The 12,959-nt window shown below is 43.1% G+C and overlaps 1 protein-coding gene and 1 long non-coding RNA gene across 5 annotated transcripts in view; one reads left to right on the top strand and one right to left on the bottom strand.

Annotated features, from left to right (window-relative positions):
- SUSD6 (sushi domain containing 6) overlaps window positions 1-12,959 on the bottom strand; it is an 80,508-nt gene that overhangs the window by 13,967 nt on the left and 53,582 nt on the right. The window lies entirely within an intron of this gene.
- On the top strand, window positions 4,599-7,526 carry LOC146436309 (uncharacterized). Its single transcript, XR_014852622.1, has 2 exons — window positions 4,599-4,939; window positions 7,437-7,526. It is a non-coding gene; the product is annotated as an uncharacterized LOC146436309 (long non-coding RNA).

Raw genomic sequence — 12,959 nt, 5'->3', positions numbered from 1 at the left:
TGCCCTGGTTCATCTGCAGTACAGGAGAGGTTTTTTTGCTAAATTGCAAGGACCCATTTGTGCATCAGAGATATTTTTAGCAGTTTAACATGTACCTCTCTAGGCACTGATGGAGAGCTGTGGGTAAAAGCCAGTGTTGCCACAGCAATTGCCAAAACTGAAACGTAGAGAGGACACCTTCCCTACACCTTTTTATACCACAGCAGTTACCTGGAATTGCTTGGGAGTAATGCACAGCATCTTTCTGCTAACTGATTGCAGCAAAGACCTCATTCCCTCTGTTTTGTTTCTCCTGAGCTATGCCCTTGTGTAAGCCTGGCCACTGCACCAGGAGCCCTTTTGCACACAGACGCAGCTCACTTTTGGTTCCCCTTCTATCATAAAATGCCACCTACGCTGATGAGATTTCTCAGTTATGTACAAAACCCAGCCAGCCAACAAGAAACAGGCACTCACTTACAATGCAACAGCACTCTCATAGGCTTGGAAACACCACCACATTGGGCACCTGCAGAACCCTGACCTGGCCTTCTCAAGCAAGGTCTTCAGGGGATGCACAGCTATGCAACTGCAAACTGGATTCCTCCTCACCTCCACAGGCCCCTTGGCACTGGAAAGGAGAGAAGCAGCTGATGAGTGTGTTCAGGCAGTTGTGCCTGACATGTCCTCTTCACAGGGAAGAGATTGGTAAGATGGACTGGTGGAACCTGAAAAACTGAGGAAGTCAAATACTTCTGCTCCCTGCTGGACCAGCTCCCTGTCCCTGGCATCTCTGATGGAATGCAGCACTCCTGCAAACCAGGGCCCAGACCAGTGTAACAGAGGCATCCAGAATGCCTGGGACAGCAATGCAGCGACCTGTTCCTAAGCTTTCACACTCCATAAGCGGTTTCTTCAGTTGCCTCCATATGTGCACTCTAAACTAGGGCTAATAGAAGAAAAGGTAAAAGTCTGATTCTGCACAGCCCTTTATGTCCCCAGCAGCAAAGCTTACACCAGAGTTTGCAGCACTGGTATATTCACAGCAATACAGAACCAGGCAGAGCATCCCATTTACTGCTGTCCACAGAATAAACCACTGACACTCCAGGGGTGAAAAAAGCTGAGTGCCAACTGCTGCCAGAATGCAAATCCAGAGCAGTCCACTCCTGGCTATGGTTAGCTGCGAGAAGGTGCAGGTGGATGGGAAGAGCTGCCTGTGTGAACCGGTTATTAGCACTCCAGAGCATAGCCAGCATCGTTCAGTACTGGGAACAGAAAGATACATGCAGGAATTTCATCGACTCCCTCCCTGAAACACATGTTTTTGGAAGTATACCAGGACTTGTGAGACATCTTAAAACATGTTAAAATGTTCATGCCAGGCAGGGACAAGTAAGAGAGCCAAGTTACAGAAGTTACCAACTTCCTAGGGGGTTACTGACAGTCTAGGCTTGCAAAGCTATTGCCAGTATTCTGATTTGTCAGGCTTTGAGGATGCACAGAAATAGGTTTTAAGCATTTCTCCACTGTGTGCAAAGGGTGCAAATACTCCCAAAGTCCCTGTTTCTAGGAGGTACTGAAGTTTATGACATCTCCTGAGAGACTTGGTTCTCTGCCAGGACACACTGCTGGAAAACAGGAAGGAAATAGAAGTTCAAAGACTCTTAACATCACTGAACTCCATTGGGAGGTAAAGAAATTGTCATTTCCAGATTGACAGGCAGAAATTAAGTTACGCACTGGAGCTTGGTATTTAAAATACAGACAATTTTTTTAATACACAAATGAAGAAAATACTAAGCCAGTATGTACCTCCACCCAGTTTCCCACCAAATCACCTGTAAAGCACTGTATTTTTCTGTGTTTTGGTCACATGAAAAAATACTGTCCTCCTTCAAGAAGGGTTAACTGCTCTGATATTTTTTTTAATAGCTGTTATCAGCTTGACAATAATCACCACAACACTCTTTTAGAAACTCTTTTTTGTTGCAGTGACAGCAACATCACATTGTACCTTCACCGCTTCCCTTCCCCATGGCTCTGTTTACAGTAGCAAGCTCCACTTGCTTCCTCTTCCACCAGATTCACAAACAGCTGTGAGGAGCTGAAATCCAGCTTCTTTTAGCGACAGTAAGAGATGTCAGTTGGCCTAATTGATTAATGTAATCACCAAAGGATGAAATGGTTCTTCCATGAACTGGCTGTGCTGAAGCTGAGCTGTGGACCTGAATGCTAACCTGATGCAGAACTAAAAGCATTTCCAGCATAATGTAATAAAGACGCAAACCCAAGCCATGGTCATATATAATGTCACAGATGGAAGCATGTGGTCTGTTGTGTGTTGACACAAAAGTGAGGGGTTTAAGTGCTCAGAACATAAACCACAGGAGCACAGTTAAGCCTTGATCACTGAGAGTGAAATTCACAGATAAGCAGAAGATTTACAAAGCTCAAGCAGGATGAGCCTGTTGTGGCAAGGATCAAGAACAATACACCCCACTCACATATACAAAGAAAGATTAAATCATACTTCAATTTGACTGGATAATTGCGACAGAATAATAAAAGCTCCCCAGTATTAACCTTCTTTACACAAGCACAACACCATGCAGAAGTCTAAGACCCCTCTACAGTCTTATTTGCTTGGCACTGTCTCTTTCTTTTTTTCCAGCTAGTAAGATTCATGGACTCCAGGAGGGGTCTTACGCCCCTCTTTTCTACACCAAGCACCTGAACTGTTTTTCAGTCACTAACCTGTTTTACTGGGCAGTCTGACCACACAGAGATGAAAACCCTATCCTCCTTTCTTATAAGACAAGAAAAACAAACCAAAATCCAAACAAACAACTAAACAAAAAACCCAACCAACCAAACTAGTAAACAAAAAAACCTTTCTAATCATGATCTGCTAGAGTGCATAACTGTAAGTTTGTAAGTAAGGGAGAACAAGCCATGGCTTTGCTCACCTTATGTGGGCAGACAATTGCATATAGCATTGCTTAACAATGGGATGTTTTGCGCTGAGCATCCAGTAATATTTCTTCTTCTCCACAGCAGGGCACAAAGGTCACTAAAACTAGGACAGGAACAGTTCTGACAAATTAAAGTTACTCTTCAATGAGTCAGGCCCAAATCCCAGCAACTTCAAGAGGAAGCTGGACTTAGCCTCAGGTAAATTCCTCACTGACCACACAAGTGCTCTAGCAGGTTTGACCATCCTCAGAGCGGTGTCAGAGGAGCCTCAAGGTCTGTGCTGAAGCACTCTAGAAGCCATTTGTATTTACAACTGCTCTGCTGGATGCCTTGAGCACGTGCCAGGCTTGGATGTTGTTAACACCTTCTGGCCTTTTAGACATAGCACAACTTTTGTGTGATGTGAAAACTGGAAATGAAAGATGCTAAGCTCAGTGCTTCTATTTCTTCATCTACAGCCTTTACTCCATTTAACAGACAAAGAAGAAAAACACCCTACAAACAAAACCCACCCTCCTAATCAAGATGAACATTCCCCTGGCTAGTCTGGTTAAACTTGTCATGATGTCCCATGTCAGCAGGTCTTACCTGGTGAGCAAACACCTTTGTGAAGCACCCAATTAAACTGTCCCAGTGCTAGAGGCCATGTCATTTCTTTCCTGCTGTTTCCTCTGAAGCCTCATCCTAACTTTCTTGTACTACTTTGACTACCCTACAGTAGGATTTCTGTGGAGTAGTTTAGAAGATGTTGGCTTGCCTCAAGGTCTGCCACCTTTTTGTCTCTTCTCTTAACTCCTGCCACACAGGAAGGTTTCCTCCTGGTCACAGTCATTGCCTATTCACTCTCTTACAAGTTGTGCTTCAGCATATTCCACAGTGGCAAGGAGAACTTCTCTGTCCAGGTCTCCAGTTCTCCAAAACACTGCCACCTTTATTCTCTCGGATAGGACTTGACACTAGCCTTAACAACAGCATAACTAGAAAAGCAGCCAAAATAAACACGAGATATCCCCATCTTCCACTTACTTGTCCCTGCTGTGGAGACTTTCATTTTCAACTTGGATAATTTGTGTATGCATCACATCAGGATAGCAGAGGGAACTTCAAAAACTAGTATTAATTTCTGGCAAGGACCTTTCCAACAGCCCCAAACTCTCTCGGGGAGTAACCCTCCCTCTCTACTCCCACCTTCAGTCTGGGTCTTGCCACTGATAAATGGGTGGTCTGAAACACCAGTTCCATCTGAAGCCTTCTGCAGAGGCCATGCATTTTCATCATCTCAGACTTGAGGTTCAGATTTAATTAACACCATGCTGAAAACAACAGAGACAGATTCACAGTTCTTTTCCAGTTAGTGCTCTGAACTGGCTTACAGTAATAGTGGGGTTTTTATCAGTTGCTATTTGCATGCAAATTCATACACAGGGCCTCTTTTTTTTTTTTTTTACACAATGTTTTTTCACAATAAAAGCAGGACAGCTTCATGCAGTCAGCAGGCTAGAAATGCAAGCCAGGGAGCAGCAAGAATGCTCACTTCAGCTTCTATAGGTGTGGTAATTCTAGTGGAGTGCAGCCCATGGATCCCACTCAGGGTGATACCGAACGTTGGTTTGGCGTTAGGAAGCAACTGAATGCATTTGCTAACAAAAGCTCTGGCCATACTTGCTGAGAGGAGAAGAGACATCGTTTTCTCTCCCTGCAGAATTTCAGTTCTTGCCAGCAGGGTACTACCAGACCTCTCCACTAATCTGCTAGTTGTTTAGTAAATCAATAAGGAAAGAATTTACTCCTCCCTTTCCCCAGTTCTAGGATATACTCCCAACCTCTGTCACCAGTACTCAGAGAAGCATGAATGTGATCCAACCAGATAATAGTGTCACTACTGTCCTTAGCCACAGCGCTGAGCAGACTTAGCAGCTTCTTGAGCAACAACAGAGGGAACGCATCAGCCTCCCAGTGCTGCAGACAGGCTCCAGTGCCTCAGGTAACACCTAACAGAACACCCTGCAAGTAACTTTAATTAAATTTATTTGGTTTGCATCTTTTTCTGTTTTGTTTTGGTATGTTTGTTTCCATTTTGGTTGGGTTTTTGTTTTTCAGCTTAGCTTTGCCTCCTAGAGAAGACATTGTTTCAAACACTTCCACATTTGCTAAGGCAGGACAGATCCCTACCTGGAATATAATTAACTCAAACCCCACTATGCACCTACTGAGAGAAAAAAACTGAGAAGTAGCACCAAAACTAAAGGCACACATGCAACTGTTTTTTCAACAACAAAAACTTTTTTTATAAACCCTTGGGAACTATTGGACAGAAAATTCACTGCCCAAGTTAGCTGCTTTTCTCATGACAACTTTATCCCCTATACGCTGAAGAGTCTGGGCTACAGGTGGTTTCCTGCCTTGAGAAGAAAAAGATTTTAAAAAAATGTACACCTATTTTATTCAAAGAACACACAGCTACTTGTCATGTCCCTCTAATCCAAGCCTCCTGCTGTGTCATTCTCAGGAGAAGCAGAAGAAAAACATGGCTGCAGTGATACCATGACTGCAGAACAAAAAAATTTTTCAGTCAGGAATTTTTCTTCTTAGACCAGGGCCTTCAGTCACACACAAGATTTCCTTCTACCTGAGGCAGGACTGGTGTTTTGCTCCAGGAGTTTTCTGCAGAGAGGGAGATGATGGAGGAAGATGACTAGCCAGCTTCATTTCCAGTGTGAAATCCAGAGAGAAAACATTCTTGTTTTTCTTCTCTTCGCATGTACACACAAAACAGCCTAAAACCTGCAGAAGCCACTTTTGGCAACCCCTCTCTCAGCAGCAGTTCCATTTGACTAAGAAGCAAGTCTGTTACCGTTTCATACCCCTTTTAGACTAGCTACGTCAACCAAACACCATCTTTTACCAAAGAAAAATCACTTCCCAGGCAGTTGATCTGCAGAGAAAAAGCACCTTGATAAGCTTTGATCAACAGCACTGCCACTCCCCACCCACACCTTCCTTCCTGTTGAGAAAGCAATCACAAGGGGATGTGCTTCAGCGGTAGATAGAAAAGCAGTCACCTCCACCCACATTTTCCAGCATGAGTGCCAGCTCCATTTCTGAGTGCTAAATACCTTCAGGTTTCCAACTAACCATGTTTGCCTGGATGCACTCAAAAGCTTTCAGCACAGAAGCTTCCCACTATGCACCCTCTGCTCCTGCATTGTCCTTCCCAGGCAGAGAGCCTGGACTAATATTAGGCTAGGAAATGGCTCATCAAGTATTTCAGGGACAAACGTCACTGCTTGTAACAGCAGGTTTGTGCTGAACACAAAGAGCCACATGCTTTAGACCGGGGTTTCTCTTGGCAGGCTGACTCCAAGAAGCACAATGACCTGATCTGGGAATAATATTTGAGATTTTACCCTCTTCCAGCATTTTCAGAACATTTTTTTAGCCCACACAATGAAATTCCAACACAAATGTGTGCTGTGGTCATTAGAAAGCCTTTTCCCTAGAGGACAAGTCAGTCCCTCCTGGTGGCAGTGAAGCATGCTTTGCTCCCCTTTCAGGTAGCTCAAGGTATTAGTGGGGTTTTTTGTTTACTGCCCACTAGAGTACTAACCTGTGTGTTTTAACTACATAAACACAATAGCTGCAGATACAACATGTGAAAAGGGACCCAGACGGTAGCCATCCTCTGCCAGCTGGCAACAGTCGAGAACTTGGTGTGTTTCTAGCTGGACACAGGATTCACTCCATAAAATACAGATTTTACCAGATGCCCAGGTTTTCCACTGGTCTGTAATTTCTGGGGTGGAGATGGGAATTGGAAGCAGGAGAACAGATTTTGAATCTTCTCCTTTTCAGCACTCTGGCTTTCTCTAGCACATGAGCAGATGGGTCATTTCCCAGAGGGACAAACTCAATACAGCAGCTGCTGCCGGGGCCCAGTCACAACAGCTGAGGCTAAAGGACCTCTTTATATTTAACTTACAGGAGGCAGAAGTCAATAAAAGGCCTCCATTGTGAGTGCACACACTTCTCACTGACCCTGCCCCTAAAATATTTTAAGCCTTCCTAAAAACACACTGCAAAACATAACCCTCTTTTGGGTTCTGTGTATTAAGCAGAGGCCAAAGTCCACTGAAAAATAAGATCTCTGTCTTTACTGGCTCCAGATGCTGCTTATTCTGAAGTCAAAGACAGAAGACCAAACTGAGCAGGACTGGAGTCTTCACAGGGAAATTACAGTATCCCCAGCAAGGGCATACTCTGAAGAGGAGGCTTATTTTTTTTTACATCATAATGTGGGTAAATGAGAAGAACCAAAGCAAAGAGATTTGTATATATAATCAGATAGCTATGCAGTTATATAATTAGACACAAGCACTTAAATTGTGTACAGTAACAGACACCCCTCACAGCCATCCCATACACACTAAAGCTGCTTTTTGTTTCTTTTCCTTTTTTCCCCTCTTTTTTTTTTTTTTCCTTAGGGCAGGGGAAGAAAAAGCAAGAAAGAAAAGACTCTAATTGCAGCCTTCCACCGATGCAGTCGCCATCTGGTAACTCAAGAGACACATGGAGACGAATTATCTTAATTAACATGTTACAAAAGTATTTAAAAAAAACTCCATGCTTATTAACACTCAGCTGTGATTAGCCAACCATGGAGGAAGCCTGCTAGTGCAACAGTAATTATGGGTCTTGTCTGTGCTTCTATTAGAAATATGATTTTTTTCCCCCCAGTAGTTTATCTCTCTCCTAAAAAGAAAACCATTAGCATCAAAGCTTGCTCTAAAATGCAAATTATATTTACGTTGTACAAGAGTCAAAATGTTTAGGCTATATGAAGCTGCCACTGGTGCTCCTACAGTGCTACAGATTGTCTGGATTTAAAATGTACTTATTTCTGTCCCTTAGAAAGCCTTGCTTCCATTAAAAAACTCCCAGTGTCACCGATATTTTAGCAGAAAAATAAATATTATACCTTTCTAGTTCTTTTCCCCCTCCAAAACAGGACAGACTTTGCTGTATGCTAGGCACTTGGAAAACCAAGATAGAAATTCCAGGGCTAACAAACACCACATCTCTGAAAGGAAGATTTCTGCGACAGAAAGCAGCAACCAAAACACAACTGCACTCCAGCAGCCCATCTGTCTCCCTAGAAGAGTGCTACTCACTGTGACAACTGTATTATTTTCCCTGTAATAGGCTCACCTGTAATGTGCTCCCCTCAGATACATTCCCAAGTGATTCAGCCTGACAGGCTCAGAGACTAACACTGGCAAGGTTTGCAGCATTGCCTCTCATCCGTGCCAAACATTCTGGACATCAGGATAGCACCAAATCATGAGACAAAAACCTGGTGCTTTTAAACAAAGCCAGGATGATAAATTAATTACGGAAACATTAACAAGGAGGAGGAAACAAACCGGGAACAACTGCAGAAGTACTTTTAAGATCTTCTGATAAAGTAATCTTATTGCTGCACACACACACACAAATAGAATAAAGTTGTTGGTGATGTATGTGGAAGCTCATGAAACTTGCTCAGGTCCAGCAAAGATGAAGACCAGCTGACCAGTACTTTACAGCATCCCATACTGCCAGGACAGTATAAACAATTTGCATCTGGGCTGCAGCTGAAGTCAGCAGTACAGTGGCTCCAAAAAAGCCAATTTAATACAGAAACCTGCTCTCACCCATAGGCACAGTGCAGCTTTCCAAGTGGAGCTTTTCCACATTTCATTTGCTTTTGTTTTCCAAGGCTGCTTCCAGCCTGCCTGTGCCTTCTTGCAACCACCCCATGATTACTTTCACATGTTCCAAGAAGGAAATTAGGCAAGTGCTGCAACAACACTTTGTATTATCAACAGGGTCCCAGATTCTGCTTTTGAACCCAAAACCCAGCAGCCCCGTAGGGTCATAAGAGTGGGTTCCTCCCCCTTCAAAAGTTTCCTTAAGAGGGTCCCCCTAAGAAAGTTGCGTATGGGTTTTTGTGTGAAATTCTGATTAAGAAATATAAAGAAGCCAAAAGTGTTTGTCACATGAGGCAGAGGCAGCTAACACTGATCAGGGGCGTCTCTTCCTCTCACTGACAGATCTTCCAATTCTAAATTTTACTTTATATTGCAACAAAGAGATTATTTAAAAAGAATAAGAATTGTCAAAATAATTGGATGGTTTTACAAAAAAGAAACAGACAGCTGTACAGGAACTTACTTCATACAGCTGTGATTTGTCATCTTGTCCCTGCTTACCTTTTCTCAAAACTTACAAAACTAAAATTGGTCTCAGTTCAGGGGTGTCCTATGCATATATCCCGTTGTTTCCTTCTCTGTTCCTAAGTGGGTTTTCAATTTGGATATAGCAATACCCCAAGGTGGTTTTTTTGGATAAAAGCCTGACACACACTATGGTGTCATGAAAAAAATCTCATGCTTCAGCAAGAACAATGAGACAGTATCAGAAAAAGCATAACTGTTGTTCAGCATAACATGATGTTCATGCTGATTCTGGACACCAGGTTTTGCCAGGACACAGGTGACTGGTCTGTTATGGCCTGCCTGAAATGAATACAGTCCCTCTATTGACATTAGATGAGGACACTGGGGAAACATACCTTAAAGACACAGCAGAGCAAAACTTGTCTCTATCAGCAAGTGTCAGGAGGCCTTCAATTTAGCAGTGCCTCAGGAGGCTTAACTTGCTTGTGGATTTTCGTATGACTACAGAACTTCCACTCCTGAAACTTCAGCCTAGCACAGCAATCAGGTTCCTTTTTCAAACAAGGCCTTATAAGTTCTTGCTATGGGAGTTTCCCAAAATATGTTCCCGTTGTGGACTCCAGCATGGCCACTCAAGCTCAGGATGACACATTATCACCTGGCTGGTAATATCACCAGCAGTAGGAGTCCATTGCTCCCCTTTCAGAATGAGGTGGAATTCAGGCAGACGCTGCCAACCACCACAACAACTGGCTTCCCCTTACCCTAGAGGCCACCTTCTAACCCCAGGTCTGCTATGGTTTACTCTTGAGACTTCACAAAGATCATTGCACAGTCATGAGTCTGCTCAAGAGGCAGTCCTAAAGTCCCAAGGGACATGGGAATCTCTGCAGTAATAATTTTTGAGTTTAGATATGTTAGCCAAGTCACTTTAAAGCTCTGCCCTGGTAGGCCTCCTTCATTCACTAATGAACGTTTTGCAGCTGATTCATTTTTCATCCTTTCAGCAGCAGCAGCTGTTGCCTCTGACTCAGCCTATCCAAAAGTACTAATTTGGAAGTTTGGCCAAGGCTGATCTAGTAATGGCTTGCGCACAGGAGAGCGCTGTGTGTTAAATATTGTTCCACCTTCATCTGTGTGAAAATCAAACTGGGAAGCTCAGAGTCCTGGGTTACTGAAGTTTCCCTCTGCAATTCATCTACTGACAGCTTTACTAGGGAAAGGTGGGTAAGGACAGGGATCTTGAAACCTCAATCTGATACATCAACATACACAGGAGGGTACTTTTTCATTCTGCCATGCTATTACTCTTCTGGCTTTTGGCTCTGCTCAGGACCACTGAACATAACAGGATCTAATATCTGGGCAGATCTGTTTATCCTTTAAGAATGACTCATCTGTATCACGGGACTTGTCAAAACAAGCACTCAGATAATTTACCACTGACTAGGCAGAACTGCAAAGACTTACTATCCTTGTCTCACTGGAAAGCCTCTCTTAAGCACATGCCATATTTTCACTCTAGTTGTGGTTAGGTTAGCTGTAAGTATTAAGTCATCTTTCCTACCAGTTTTAAGAGAAGCTCAGCATCACAAACAACTTCTCTGCAGAGTCTAGCAGGACAGAAAAAAAAAACCCAGACCCATCTGAACACTCCTCAAGTCATCCTGTTCAAAATGGGAAGCATCTCAGACTACACAGTGACAGAAGTACTTGCACATAGCAAACCTATCTTTCCCAGAGACCACAGTCCTACAGACTCCCACTTACACAAGTTCAGTCAGCCTGAGCTTCACTTTCTTGAACTGATTAGCTGATACAGACTCAGTCCAAACTCCAGTAATTCAAAAGCTCTAAGACACACAGAGTGAAGCTGAAGAACTCATCTTCAAAGAAAAGTAAGAAGTTTTTTCTACTGAGAAGAGCTAGCTATGACACACCTCTCTAAATTGCCTAACACTTTAACAGCATTGGGGCAATTTAAGAGCTAGGGAGGTGATAGTAGGAAAGGTGGTGTCAGACTCTGTATAACCTGCACTGAAACTAAACACCTACTCAGTATGTAATCTCTATTTACTGTCAATACAAGTAATTAGAGAGTGGTTTTTGGCAAGAAGGGAGGAAACCCAGTGAAGCTATCAGTGAGTTTGCTTTGTGACTGGAGCATGACTAGCAAGAGGCATCAAGGTCTAGTGGGATGCTGCTGCTACTTTGAATTACCAGTCACAGCAGACATCATCATCTCTGGCAGAATAGGCAAAGTCCCACACATTCCACCCACTTAGAGTCTGCTGGAGATCAAATGGTACATGGAAAGTAAATGGCAACTTAGTATTATGCATACAAAGGCAGTGTATAGAAAATTCAGATTTTCAGCCACCTTATTTGAGAATACTGTCTTGCCATACAGATGTACTTATTTCAGAGTGTTTGTTTTTTCATCTCCATTTTCCAAGTTCCTACAAACAGCTCTAAGCAAATAAATGGATATGAAATAGCAAATTGTCAAAAGTACACCTGGCAGCAAACGTGAATTCCTCCTGTCTGTCTTGGTAGCTCCTCATCCCAAACACCCACAGGGTAAACATAGCTGAACTGAAACAAGCCAGGATTGGGAAACTGTTTAAAAAACAAGCTCCTTCCACAGCTGGCAAGAAAAGTGTTCAGAGAAGATGTGTAAAAGGAAGTCTCACCCTTTGAAATACTATTTGTTCTTTGACACTTTCACTATAGCCACTGGAACCAAAGCACAGGCATGTCAAAATATCCAGCTGAAAAAGCGTATAATAAAAAAAAATAATTAAAAAGGTCAGAAGTAGCAACTGTCAAGACAGAACTCATTTGTAGCCCTTGATGCCTGATAAAAACATACGAAAAGATGAAATTCCATTCCTTCCATTTGGCATAAAAAGAAATTAAAAAACATACAATCCCAAACCCTACAGTGTAACCATTTTCAAAATAAAATCTTCAGGAAAGAGATTGGGTCTCCTCAAGGACTGCTAAACTTCAATCTTGTTTCTCTGCAATTCACTGCTTTTAAGCAATAAGAAATACAAGACTATACATATTCTTTGCTTCTTGTTTATATTCCCTGGTAACCTAGAGAACTTCTTTGTTCTGTAACAATTAAAAAGCCAAATTAAAGCCACAAAAACCCCCAAATATTCTCACAATGCTTTATTTTGGGGTTGCTTTTCATAGAAAGGTTTGGGTTGAAAGGGACCTTAAAGATCATCCCGTTCCAAACCCCCTGCCATGGGTAGGGACACCTTCCACTAGACCAGGTTGCTGAGCTCCATCCAACCTGGCCGTGAATGCTTCCAGGGATGGGGCATCTACAGCTTCCCTAGGCAACCTGTTCCAATGTCTCACCACCCTCACAGTAAAGAATTACTTCCTAATATATAGTCTAAATCCACTTTTTTCCAGTTTAAAGCAATCCTGTCACTACATGCTCTTGTAAAAAAGTCCCTCTCCAGATTTCTTGCAGTCCCCTTTAGATACTGGAAGGCTGCAACGAGTTTTCCTCAGAACCTTCTCTTCTCCAGGCTAAACAACTCCAGCTCCCAGCCTATCTTACAGGAGAAGTGCTCCATCCCTCTGAGCATTTTCAGACTCTCCTCTGGACCCTCTCTAAGAGGTCCATGTCCTTCTCCTGTTAGAGGCCGTAGAGCTGGATGTAGCACTCCAAGAGGGGTTTCAGAAGATTGGAGCAGAGGGGCAGAAGCACCTCACCATACCTGATGGCCATGCTGCTTTTGATGGAGCTCATGCACAAGAGACCCA

This window comes from Lichenostomus cassidix, chromosome 5, assembly GCF_008360975.1.
Source record: "Lichenostomus cassidix isolate B80296 chromosome 5, HeHo_3.0, whole genome shotgun sequence".
Lineage (NCBI taxonomy): Eukaryota > Metazoa > Chordata > Aves > Passeriformes > Meliphagidae > Lichenostomus > Lichenostomus cassidix.
This window is presented reverse-complemented; position numbering and strand designations above follow the sequence as displayed.